The following is a 14,097-nucleotide window of genomic DNA, read 5'->3' on the forward strand; positions in this document are numbered from 1 at the left end:
AAGAAAGCATGCAAAAGTGGAAGGAATGCTAGAAGTTGGAGAAATTGCTAAGCTGTCCAGCCTGACCTCTCTGCACTCAAACGGCTATAACTTTAGCTACAGAGATCCAAACGATGCGGTTTCAGTTGCATTGGAAAGCTAACGTCTGGGGCTTCGATTTGATATATAATATGCTATAGTTCCTCTGACGCTAGGCGACGCGACCGCGTGATCCATGCGGCCGCGTCGCAAGTGACGGAAATCAGCGCAAATGAATTCGCAACCAGTGAATTCTGGGCTATTTTTTGACCCAGTTTGCGGCCCAGAAAACACAGATTAGAGGCTATAAAGTGGGAGACTGTATTCATTCATAGGGAGGCTTTCACAATTCACAATTTTAGGAGTAGATGTAGTTTTTAGAGAGAGAGGTTCTCTCCTCTCTCTTAAGATTATGATTTAGGATTTCTCTTAGTTTTAGGAGTGACTCTCAATCACAGGTTCTTTATTTTTATTTATTTTTCCAATTGGCTCATGAACTTTTCCATGTTAGATTTTACTACTTTGAATGTATTTTATTTGAGGAATTTTCAAATTTAAGATTGCTTTGCTTTATTTACATTGATGCTCTGTTTAAGATTGCTTTCAATTTAATTTAGATATTTTTCTCCCTTTTGGCTTTGGTTAGATAATTGGTAACACTTGAGTTGTCAAACTCAGGAGTGGTTAAAATTGGCAGATTTTTCTTTAGCTAGGATTGCTCTAATACTAGTCTCTCCACAGGAGTTGACTAGGACTTGAGAATCAAGCTAATTAGTCCACTTGACTTAACTAAGTGGGATTAAAATCTAATTCTCATCACATCTGATAAGGATAACAAGGACAGGATTTCCGGTTCTCATACCTTACCAAGAGTTTATTTTACAGTTATTTATTTATTTTTACTGCTCAAAAATATACCTGTGCGCATTGCCCAAACTTCCAAAACCCCCAATTTACAATCTTCATAACCAATAATAAGAATATACTTCCCTGCAATTCCTTGAGAAGACGACCCGATGTTTGAATACTCGGTTATCAATTTCAAAGGGGTTTGTTACTTGTGACAACCAAAACATTTGTACGAAGGGATTTTTGTCGGTTTAGAGACTATATCTACAACGCGACTGTTTTTATGACATTCTTTACTGGCAAAAATCCTAACGTCAGTCGTCCAAGTAATACCTTACGTGAGTAAGGGTCAATCCTACGGAGATTGTGGGCTTGAATCAAGCTATGGTCATCTTGTAAATCTCAGTCAGGCGGATTAAATTGGTTATGAGGTTTTGATAATTAAAATATAAATAAAACATAAAATAAGATAGAAATACTTATGTAATTCACTGGTGGGAATTTCAGATAAGCGTATGGAGATGTTTTGTTGCTTCTGAACTTCTACTTTCCTACTGCCTTCTTCCAACCATGCGTTACCTCCTTCCATGGCAAGCTGTATGATCCTCTCGGATGAAAACAAATCTATCTGCGCTGTCACTGCAGGGCTAATCATCTGTCGGTTCCCGCTAGCGTTGGAATAGAACCATTGTACTTTTGCGCACTGTCACTTGCCCTCCACATTCGCAGGTTTGAAGCTCGTCACAATCATCCCTTCCCAGATCCTACTCGGAATACCACAGACAAGGTTTAGACTTTTCAGATCCCGGATCCTACTCGGAATACCACAAACAAGGTTTAGACTTTCCGGATCCCAAGAATGTTGCCAATGGTTCTAGCCTATACCACGAAGACTCTGATCTCATGGAATGGAAGGCTCTGTTGTCAGGAGAGGCAACCATGCGTCGTGAACCAGGAGGCTAAGAGATGCACACTCAAGCTATTGCAGATAGAATGGAAGTGGTTGTCAGGCACGCGTTCATAAGTAAAAATAATGATGAGTGTCACGGATCATCACATTCATCAGGTTGAAGTGCGAGTGAATATCTTAGAATAAGAATAAGCTTGAATTGAATAGAAGAACAATAGTACTTGCATTAATTCATGAAGAACAGCAGAGCTCCACACCTTAATCTATGGGGTGTAGAAACTCTACCGTTGAAAATACATAAGTGAAAATAGGGTAGACATGGCCGAGTGGCCAGCCTCCCATGGAGGTCTCAGAACGTAAAAGTTACATCATATGATCAAAAGATGTGAAATAAACCTCTAAAAGTAGTTTTATATTAAACTAGTAACTAGGGTTTACAGAAAATGAGTAACTAAGTGCAGATAGTGCAGAAATCCACTTCCGGAGCCCATTTGGTGTGTGCTTGGGCTGAGCATTGAAGCTTTTTCGTGCTTGGGCTGTTCCTGGAGTTAAACGCCAGCTTTGGTGCCAGTTTGGGCGTTTAACTCCAATTTTGGTGCCAGTTTGGGCGTTTTACACTAGAATTCCTTGGGCTGACTTTGAACGCCAGTTTGAGCCATCAAATCTCGGACAAAGTATGAACTATTATATATTGCTGGAAAGCCCAGGTTGTATACTTTCTAACGCAATTAAGAGCATGTCAATTGGGCTTCTGTAGCTCCAAAAAATCCACTTCAAGTGCAGGGAGGTCAGAATCCAACAGCATCTGCACTCCTTTTTCAGCCTTTGAATCAGATTTTTGCTCAGGTCCCTCAATTTCAGCCAGAAAATACCTGAAATCACAGAAAAACACACAAACTCATAGTAAAGTCCAGAAATGTGATTTTTGAATAAAAACTAATAAAAACATAATAAAAACTAACTAAAATATACTAAAAACTATGTAAAAACAATGCCAAAACGGTATAAATTATCTGCTCATCAGTTACCTTTTAAATCCTTTATGATTATGTGATGTTGTTTTGATGTTGGGTATATCATTTTGGGGTATTGCATTTTTTGCATTTATTCAATTTGCTTATTGCTTGAATGTGCACACCAAGTGTTTGTTGAATTGCACCTATCACATTTTTAGTCAATTTTGACACTATACTTTCAATTTGGTGCTCTTCTCTCAACACAATTGCTTCCTTATTGTACATTGAACTCATTGCACTTCATCTTTACCATTCATATGCTCATACCCATGACTTGCTTTCTTAGGTCATTTTGCAAGAATTGTGTTTCAACCCTCTCTAACTCCGCTTTATTCCTTTTGCATGCTTTGTTGTCTTGGAGTTAGATTAGGTAATTGATTTTCTTGCGCTTTTTATCTTTCTTGTATATGTCACTTGGGGTTGTTAGTGATGCTTAAGTTTATTCTTCTCATGCTTTACTTGCATGCCTTTCTCACTCTTGCATCCCATGCTAGTGCATTACTCCGTGTTTCAGTGGTTGTCTTGCTTGTATGTTGCAGCTGTCATGTTTTTAAGATACCTTTTCTTTTGTGGCACTTTTCTCACTAGCATGTTATAATTCAAGTGTGGTTTCTTTGAGTTTAATGTCTTCTCTTTTTTCTCTCCTTTTTGAGATGGCCATAAAAAAGGACAAGAAAAAGGCACCGAAGAAGCCGCCTACCAAAAGGGTACCTCAAAGATCCACCGCCAAGGCACCCCATGCGCCCAAGGCTAAGCCTCTTCCTAATAAGGCGTGAAGCATCATTAATATTGATGAACAAGAAAAAGAAAAGGACAACCCTGCGAGGGACCCCACTAGGTTTTCCAACCGCTATTGTGAGCTCATGTTCCCATCATGATTGCACGTAATTATCATTCTGAACCTTTTCTTACCCCTCCGGGTCATATAGTTCAGTTTGTCATATCTCGCATTGAGCGGCGAGGATGGGAATTTCTCATGAGGAGACCCCAAGAAGCCAATCTCTCATGGGTGGTGGAGTTCTACACCAATTACCACTCCCCTTCTCTTCAGACTATTTTTGTGCGCCGGAAGCAAGTCCCGGTTTCCGAGAAGTCTATTCAAGAAGTACTTAGAGTCTTACCCGTGCCAGATGAGGTAGATGGTTACCAAGAGGCCCTCTGCCAGCGTGATGACTTCAATTTTGTTTTTTATTGGGACGCTGTCCACCGGGTTATTGTCGAACCGGATACATTTTGGACCTGGGGAAGACTCAGGATCCGACCCAAGGGCATTCTTGCACACTTTCTGACCGTAGAGGCTCGAGCATGGACCCAGATCTTGTCTCATTACGTGTTTTCCAACACTCACGAGACATTGATCACCGCGGACCTAGCCTTGTTAGTTTGGTGCATACTCACAGAGTAGTCAGTTAACATTGCTCGCCTCATCCACTAAGCCATGGGTCGTGTTTATGCCAAGGGTAACCTACCCTTTCCCCGTCTTGGTGACGGAGTTATTTGCTACTGCTGGTGTTTCCCGGGAGACTAAAGATCAAAAAGCAATGATTCCGGTAAAGGGCGACGTCGTCCCAACCGGAAAATATCTCAAGCCTCCGGTGGAACCCGGAAAGCTTGATATAGTTATCCCCTCGGATATCCCTACCACTTCTTCTACACCACAAGGATCTTCCCACCAACGGCTTGAGGATCTCCATAAGAAGATGGATAGATATGAACGGCGGAACCAGCGCCGATTTGCTTATATAAAGAAGCTTTTGAGTTTTGTGACCCCTTCTATGGAGGAACCGGAGATCTCCACATCCACCTCTGATGCCAGGGCATTTTGGCCAGTTTCACTGACCTTTTCTTTACTGTTTTTAGGGTAGTTTCATGCATTTCCTTAGGAAATAAGCTAGTTTTGGGTAGATATTCACTTACATCTTGATTCAAGCATACATTGTGCACTTTACATGATTTCATGAGGATTTTGCATGAATTTAAGGACAAATTGAATGTTGCATTTCCCATGACTTGGACTAGAACTTTGATGCACTTTATTGCTTGATTTTAGGACAAAGGAAGCAAAGAAGACCCACATTAGTGGCTACGTTAGTTACACTAACGTTAACTCTAATGTGGAATGGGAGTAACTTGCAAAGTTAATGAGAAAAGTAATCGCCAATAACGCTCTCGAAGCCACCATTGCCCACGTTAAGAGTCACGTTAACTAAGTTAACGTGAACTCTAACGTCGAAGAAAGGAAATAGAGCCAACGTTAGGGACATTTAACATTATCACTAACGTTGGACCAAGCTCATAAGTGGCCACGATAGTTGCCACGTTAACTTAGTTAACGTGGAAGTTAACGTGAAGAAGGGAGGTGATAGCCAACGTTAGTGACACCCAACATTATCACTGACGTTGGAATGAGCCCACATAAGCCACTATGAGCCACGTTAACTCCCACATTAACTTAGTTAACGTGGATAAGGGAATGATGAGCCAACGTTAGTGATACTCAACTTTGTCACTAACGTTGGAGATGGCTAGCATGGCCACGTTAGAAGCCACGTTAACCTAGTTAACGTGGACTCTAACGTGAGAATTAGGGGCACATTGGAACGTTAGTGACAATGGTAAGTGTCACTAACGTTCTCGAAGGTTGGCAAGCCTACGTTAAAAGAGCCACGTTAACTAAGTTAACGTGGACTCTAACGTAGGGAAGGGGGAGAATCCTCAACGTTATTGAGAAAGTTGAGTCCTAATAACGTGTGCGAAGGATATAGTGGAAATGTTAGTGGCAATGTTTGTGCCACTAACGTTGAAGTTAACGTGGCTCTTAACTTTGGTGAGGAACGTTAGTGAAAAAGGTGATTGCCACTAACGTTCTCGAACCCACATTTTCACTGAACGTTAACACCACTAACTTCCTGAGCTAAAAGTCTCTGCCCACTTCACACTTTCTCTCTGCAAGTAAAGCTAAGCCCAATAAAGAAGAAAACTGCTTCAAACTCAAGATCCAAAGTCCCATACCCAAGACTTGAAGAATCAACTAGAAGAACAGAAGAGTAGTATATATAGGAGTAGCTTTGAATTATTTTGGGAGTTAGAAATTATAGGGAGCCTCTTGGCATAGAACTACTCTCTGTATTTTACTTTCTCTGCACTTCTAGTTTCATGATGTATTCTCCATCTTTGTTTTCATTTTCCAGAGCTATGAACAACTAAACCCCTTTCATTGGGTTAGGGAGCTCTGTTGTAATTTGATGGATCAATACTAGTTTTCATTATTCTTCTTCTATCTTTTCTCTTGATTTTACTTGAAAGCTTTCGATCTTCATCCAATTGGGTAGTTATCTTGGAAAAGAAGCTATTCATACTTGGATCTCTTCTGAACCTTGAAAGAGGAATGAAGAGATCATGCTAGAAATGCTTTCTCATGCTGGACCAAATTGGGTTTGGATGGATATGTGACTATAATCCTCTCAACACTTGATTTGGGAAATGCATGTGGTATAATCAGTGACCATACTTCATCTCTTCTCATGAGCAATTGACCAAGAAATTGGCTATTGATCAAGATTTGAGAGATTGAATTACAAGAAATTGTAAGTCGATCACTTAAGATTGCCAAGGAGATCAATGAGTGCATTGATTGAGGAAGAGATAAAAATGAAATTGATCCGGAGAATGCAACATCTCCTGAGCCCAATGAACTCCCCATTTCTGATCTTACCCATTCTCTTTAATTTCTGTTATTTACTCTTATGAGCAATTCCATCATTCCCATTTACAATTCTGCAATTTACTTTCCGTCATTTACGTTCAGCTCTTTACTTTCAGCATTTACTTTTCTGTTATTTACTTTCCCGCCATTTAATTTTCTGCAATTCTCAACTCAACTTCTGGATTCGCTCAACTAGAACATTCCTCTAGTTAAAGTTGCTTGATCAATCAATCCCTGTGGGATTCGACCTCACTCTATTGTGAGTTTTTACTTGACGACAAATTCGGTACACTTGCCGAAGGAAATTTGTTATGAGACAAGTTTTCCGTGCATCAACCTCGTACTTAAGTGAAGAGAGCATTCACGAATGGGATAGTAGAAGTTCCAAACCCGACCACCACTGGCACCTTACTAGCAGCACGGAGGACCATGCTAATTCTTAAGTGTGGAGAGGTCGTTCGACCGATCTCCGTGGATAATAATCTCCTCTTTTCAACATCTATGGACTTTAATTCTCTTTTTTTTGTTAATTAGGACACCTTGCATGTTTAGTTAGTTTTTCTTGTTAGGACTACTTGGTTAGGGTGATGACCTCCTTTCCAAGAAACTGTGTTTTCAGGGCACCCTACCAATTTTGAAAATTTTTTTGCGATAAACTTTCTTGAAGAATGTATTTTGGAACATGGTTTTTGAGCTAAGAACACAAGCATGTGAGTTTTGAGCCTTATTGTGTGGTTACATCTTATAACCACTTATTTCCATTCTTGTATGCATCATTCCCCTTCTATGATTGTGATCTTTGATTTGTTTGATTCTTTATATCTATTATTCCATGTATACATGCATTTATATGATTGAGGTCATCATTTCATTTAGCTCACTTACCCAAATAGCCTACCTTTCATCAACCATTGTAGTGAGAATCATGGGTAGCTAGGTATTGTATTAGAATTATATAGGTTGTTATATGTGTTTGGTGAGATCTTAGGTTAATCAAGGATTCAAATTTCAAGCTCACTTGACCATATACATCCCTACCTTTACCCTAGCCACATTACAACCTATGAATAAGTCCTCATGATACTTGTATGCATGCATTGAGTAATTGTTGATTGTTAGATGAAAAACAAATTTTGGAAAGTATGATTAGGGGAGGATTGAGTGACGAACCCTATACACTTGAGCGAACAGAGTAGATACACTTCCGGTGAAGGTTCGACGCTCAACTCCTTGTTCCCGGCTTTCACAAGCGTTCGTCTTACAAGTTATATGCAGTTCATTTTGATGTTTGAATTGGTAGGATTCATGGACTACAGGTCACCTTAGCCCTATATGCTCATATGTGTTCTTGGAGGATAGATTTACCCTTGACCAAGTAGATAGATACATTTACATTAGTTGCATGCATTCATTTAGGTAATTTGCACTTCATGAACCCTTTCCTCCCATGGTCTTTGGTCTTTTTATTTTTAGCATGAGGACATGCTTGGTTTAAGTGTGGGGAGGTTTGATAAATCCCAATTTTGTGGTTTATATTGTGTAGAATTTAGGGGATTTTGTCAATATTTTCCACACTTATTCACAGAAATTGCATGGTTTTGTGTTCTCTTCTTAATTTTGCTTCATGATAGAAAACATGCTTCTTTTGCCTTAAAAATGCCATATTTTGATCTTCTTCTATTACCATTCAATACCGTGATATGTTTGTTGAGTGATTCAGAGTTTGTAGGGCAAGAATGACCTAGAAGAGAGAAAGGAAGCATGCACAAGTGGAAGGAACATGAAGAATTGGGCTTTAGAAAATCGACTGCGACGCGCACATGTAGCCTACGCGCACGCGTGGGTGCAAGGAGCTGGGCATGGCGCGCGAAGAGTGACGCATCTGCGTGGATTGGCGATTTCCCCATCGACGCGTACGCATGCTTCACGCGTACGCGTGACGAGCAGCACGTGACCTCATTAATGAAATCGTAGCTGGCAATTTCTGAGGCTCTTCAGGCCCAAATTCAAGATGATTCTACATGAAAAAGACCCAGGAACTCTAGGGAAAAAAGGGGGGGGGGATCATTCATTACACACTTAGACATAATTTTGGCTAGTTTTTTGTTCTTGTTCTTCTAGAGAGAGAAACCCTTATTCCTCTCTAGATCTAATTTGATTTGATCTTCCCTTGTTGAATTCTAAATTGGGTTTTATTGATTTCTAATTTTGATTACTTAATTTGAATTCTCTAGTATAATTTTGTTGAGATCTTGTGTTAGATTTTTATTTTCTTGTTATTTCCCATTTTCTATTCATCTTATGAACTTTGTGGATCTTGAATTTCGAATGATACATTGATATTTTCCATGATTAATAGTGTTGTTTGAGTGGTTTTCTATTGATAATTGTTAGTGGGTACTTTCAATTTCCTATTTATTTGCAATTTGAATATGTCTTTTATTAATGCATACCATGTGTTTGATGAAATATTTCCTTTGATTATGGAGTAGTTTTCTTTACTCTTGGCCTAGGCTAAGGGAATTGGGTAAACTTGAGTCATTGGGTCTAATTGATTTGGTGATTTGAGAACCCTTAGTGGTCAAGTTGATACCTATTGACACTAATCCACTACTATGTCAATTGGTAGTTGGATTGGGACTTAAGAGTTGAGATTGATCAAGCCACTTGACATACCTCAAGCTTAGGAATAAATATTACGTACTTAAAGCTGTTGGAGGTAGACTTAGTGAGTTTGGTTCCTCATAATTATCAAGATATAGTTATTAGACAAGGATGGTAACTCCAACTCCTATGCCTAGCCAATAGTTCCTTTTATTATTCATATTTGAAATCCAAAAATTTCAATCGCTTAATTCTAGTTATAGTCAATTGCTTAGTTCTAGAATAGAATTATATTAGATGTTCTTTTGTTAGTTTGAAAATGCTCATACCTTACCTTAGTTACTTGATTTAGTTTCTTGCATTTTAAGATTTCTTACATGTTAAGTCTAGTAGTTTAATTTCTTGATCATGACTCCCAACCCCGAAATTCTAACCAATGTTGATGCACATGTTTGCCCATTCCTTGTGAGACGACCCGAGGTTTGAATACTTCGGTTTACTTTTATTGGGGTTGAACTTTGTGACAACCAACTCTTTAAAATTTTATTGAGAGTTGTTAGTTGGTTTGGAACTATGCTTACAACGAAGTTCTATTTCTATTAAGAGAAATTCTAGACCGACAATAATTCTTGTATCACAAGGTTTGAAGACCGCAAGACCTCCACCTCAAAATCTCTGAAAGGAAGTCGGATACCTAACCTAGTAAAAAAGCAATCGTAGGCATAAAAGAAAGGTTGTTCAGACTCTACTATATGGGGAAAACACACTCTCTCCTCGGGGTCGGCGGTTCTAGGATATAGCTCCTCTCATCCTCCCTGTTTTCACAAATACTATGGTACCTACACAACTCGTCACAATACTCCCTATCAGTTACAGGGACACCGCAAAGAACAACCCTATCTACCCAGGCCCAAAGAGCAGGGAGAACCTTAGCTGACATGTTCAAAATAACCTTGTCAGATGATAAACCCCAATTTTGTGGTTTATCTTGTGTTGAATTTGGTGGGTTTTATCAACTTATCTCACATTTATTCAATAAAATAGCATGCTTTTGTAATTCTCCCTAAATTTGTGCTTAAAAGTGAAAACATACTTTTTAGGCCTTAAAATAGCTAAATCTAATTCACTTTAATTCCATTCGATGCCTTGATATGTTTGTTGAGTGATTTCAGGTTCATAAGGCAAGGATTGAATGGAAGAAGTGAAGAGAAAAGCATGCAAAGTGGAGAATTCATGAAGAAATAAGTATTTAGAGGATTCATGGCCACACGCATGCGTCATCCACGCGTACGCGTAAGAGAGAACTTTGTCAAGGTCACGTGCACGCGTCAGCCATGCGTACGCATGAGGAGGAATTTTGGCAAGCAACGCGCATGCGTGAAGTTGGTGACCTGATTAAAGTGAAGATGTTGGGGGCGATTTCTGAGCTTTCCAGGTCTAAATCTAACTCGAATTCAAGATTGGATAAGGAGGGAGCAATTAGGTAGTATAGGAAACATGCCTTAGGTTAGTTCTAGAGAGAGAAGATCCCTCTTCTCTCTAGAAATTAGGGTTCTTAGTTTAATTGTCTGTTAGATTTAGGTTTTAATTCTTGTTTTCATCTAGTTTTTCTTGCAATTTCTTGTTTCTACATCCTTGTTCTCTTAGTTCCTTTTGTTTATTTCTCTTTTATATTATTTTTATGTTCATGAACACTTTTGTCAATTTCAATTTTCTTTAATGTAATTTGAGGTATTTCATGTTTAATGTTGCTTTATTTAGTTGTTATTGTTGATTCCTTGCATTGGGTAGTTGTAGATTTTATTATTATTGCAATTTTATGATGCTTTCCTTTTATGCCTTTCAAGTGTTTAACAAAATGCTTGGTTTAGATTTAGAGTAGTTCTTGAGCATTCTTGGCTTGGAAAGAGAAATTTGGCAATCTTGAGTCATAATACACAATTTAGATTGGTGATCTAGAGTGATTAGTTAGTCTTGTTTCCATTAACATTACTTATTGATTGGGATTAACTAGTCCTATTTGACTTTCTCTTAATATGAAGATAACATTATACCTTCTTTTGATGTTGGAGATGACGAAATAGGATTAGCTCTTGTTAAGTATTGTACGATAATTAATAACTAGGATAGAAAGCTTTGATTCTCAATCCTTGCTATGAATGCCTCTTTTTAGTAATTGTTATCTTTAGTTGTTGATTTACTTTTATTGTCATTTAGATTATAGTCTTCTTAAATGCAAACCACCCGATGAATCTCATAACCAATGATACGCATATCTCACTACAATTCCTTTGAGAGACAACCCGAGACTAATACTCTCAGTTATTTTTATTGGGTTGGACTTGTAACAACCAAAATTAAACTTTGATTGAGCGTTATTTGTTGGTTTGGAACTATACTTGCAACGAAGTTATTTCCTCTTATCGAGAAGAAATTCTAAGCCGACGATAATACTCTTTCAAGTTTTTGGTGCCGTTGCCGGGGAATTGCAATGCGTGCTTGTTATTAGTTATTGTTCATATGTGAATATTGTGAATAGCTTGATTTTTGGTTTGTTTGCTAGTTTTTGCTAGTCTTAGTTTTTGGTTTTCTTTGTTTTTTGTTAGTTTTTGTTTTCATTTTCTCTTGCTACTATGAATTCTCATCCCTTTGGCTATGAGTTTGGTTCAAACTATGTTGTAGAAAATGAAAGCTCCAATGGAGGTTTGCATCAAGGATTTGGAAATCAAAGATGGGAGGAGCCTCAAGCATATGGATACTTTTCTTGGCAACAACCTCCTCCGGTTTCTTATAGGTATAATCCAATATCAATATTCTCAAGAACCATCAATCCCATATACATCACCTCCATCTCTTTACCAAGATGCACCACCTTCCAACTATGAACCCTTTCTCCCAAATAATGAACCCTCTCTTCCACCACCTCTTTCAATGGACGAAGCTCTCTATACCTTCTTTCAAGAACAACAAAGAGATATTAGCTCTTATATCCAAAGGCAAGAAGAACAGCAAAAGGAGCTAAATAAGCTAGAAATAATGGTTGCTACCATGACTGAAGCCGCTAACAGCATGGCCTCCCACCTAAGCTTATGTATTCAAGACACTCCCATTGACGAATGTGGAGGATCAACCAAAGAGCATAGTGAGGGTGTGAGTTTGGAGCTTCAAGGTGAAAAAGAGGAGTTAAGGCAAAAATTGCAACAAGAGGAGAAAGTTGAGATAATTGAGCCAGAAGGAGCGGTTGAAGAATTAAGAGAGGTTGATCAAGAATTGGACTCAATCATTGATGAGTTCTTGTCCTTACTAACAAATCATCTCAATGATCCTATTGAGCCTTCTTCCATTGAACTTGAAAGCAATGTTAAGGAGGGTGCGCAACCTCCAAAGCATAGGATGAATGATGAAGAATTGGAAGAAGTTGAGCAAGCAACAAATCTTTCTCTTGATGATGATTTCACACCAACACATGGTCCTTTGGTATTTGAGGAGTCTTCTTCCATTAAAATTGAGGTTGACGTTGAGATGAGTTCCACATTACCTCCAAGTTGTGACATGAAGGATGGAGAAGCGCTATAAGAGGTTAGTGAGGAAGTGATTGAATGTGAAGAGCCTTGTCAAGAGGTGAACATGGAAGATGCTTGTCAAGAGGTGGATGTAACTGATGAGCGGATATTTTATACGCCTTTTGGCATCACTTTCATATAGTTTTTCGTATGTTTTATTTAGTTTTCATTACGTTTTTATAGGTTTTAGTGTTAAATTCATATTTTTGGATTCTACTATGAGTTTTTGTGTTTTTGGGCAATTTCAGGTATTTTCTGGCTGAAATTAAGGAGTTGGAGCAAAAGTCTGATTCAGAGATAGAAAAAGCACTGCAGATGCTGTTCAAATCTGACCTGATCTGACCCGTCTCATTAAAGTGAAGATGCTGGGGGCGATTTCTGAGCTTTTCAGGCCCAAATCCAACTCATTTTTGAGGCTATTTGATGCAGAATTCAAGATTGGACAAGGAGGGAGCAATTAAATAGTATAGGAAACATGCCTTAGGTTAGTTCTAGAGAGAGAAGCTCACTCTTCTCTCTAGAAATTAGGGTTCTTAATTTAATTGTCTCTTAAATTTAGGTTTAATTCTTGTTTTCATCTACTTTTCCTTGCAATTTCTTGTTTCTACATCCTTGTTCTCTTAGTTCCTTTTGTTAATTTCTCTTTTATGTCATTTTTATGTTCATGAAAACTCTTGGCAATTTCAATTTTCTTTAATGCAATTTGAGGTATTTCATGTTTAATGTTGCTTTCTTTAGTTGTTATTGTTGATTCCTAGCATCGGGTAGTTGTAGATTTTATTATTATTATTGCAATTTTATGATGCTTTTCTTTTATGCCTTCCAAGTGTTTGACAAAATGCTTAGTTTAGGTTTAGAGTAGTTCTTAAGCATTCTTAGCTTGGAAAGAGAAATTGGCCAATTTTGAGTCATCAATATCCAATTTAGATTGGTGATCTAGAGTGATTAGTTAGTCTTGTTTCCATTAACATTACTTATGGATTGGGATTAACTAGTCCTATTTGACTTTCTCTCAATATGAAGATAACATTATACTTTCTTCCGATGTTGGAGATGACGAAATATAATTAGCTCTTGTTAAGTATTGTATGATAATTAATGACTAGGATAGAAAGCCTTGATTCTCATTCCTTGCCATGAATGCCTCATTTTAGTAATTGTTATCCTTAGTTGTTGATTTACTTTTATTGTCATTTAGATTATAGTCTTCTTAAATACAAACCACCACATGAATCTCATAACCAATGATACGCATACCTCACTGCAATTCTTTTGAGAGACGACCCGAGACTAATACTGTTGGTTATTTTTATTGTGTTGGACTTGTGACAACCAAAATTAAACTTTGATTGAACGTTATTTGTCGGTTTGGAACTATACTTGCAACGAAGTTATTTCTTCTTACCGAGAAGAAATTCTAAGCCGACGATA

Source organism: Arachis ipaensis, chromosome B05 (genome assembly GCF_000816755.2).
Source record: "Arachis ipaensis cultivar K30076 chromosome B05, Araip1.1, whole genome shotgun sequence".
Lineage (NCBI taxonomy): Eukaryota > Viridiplantae > Streptophyta > Magnoliopsida > Fabales > Fabaceae > Arachis > Arachis ipaensis.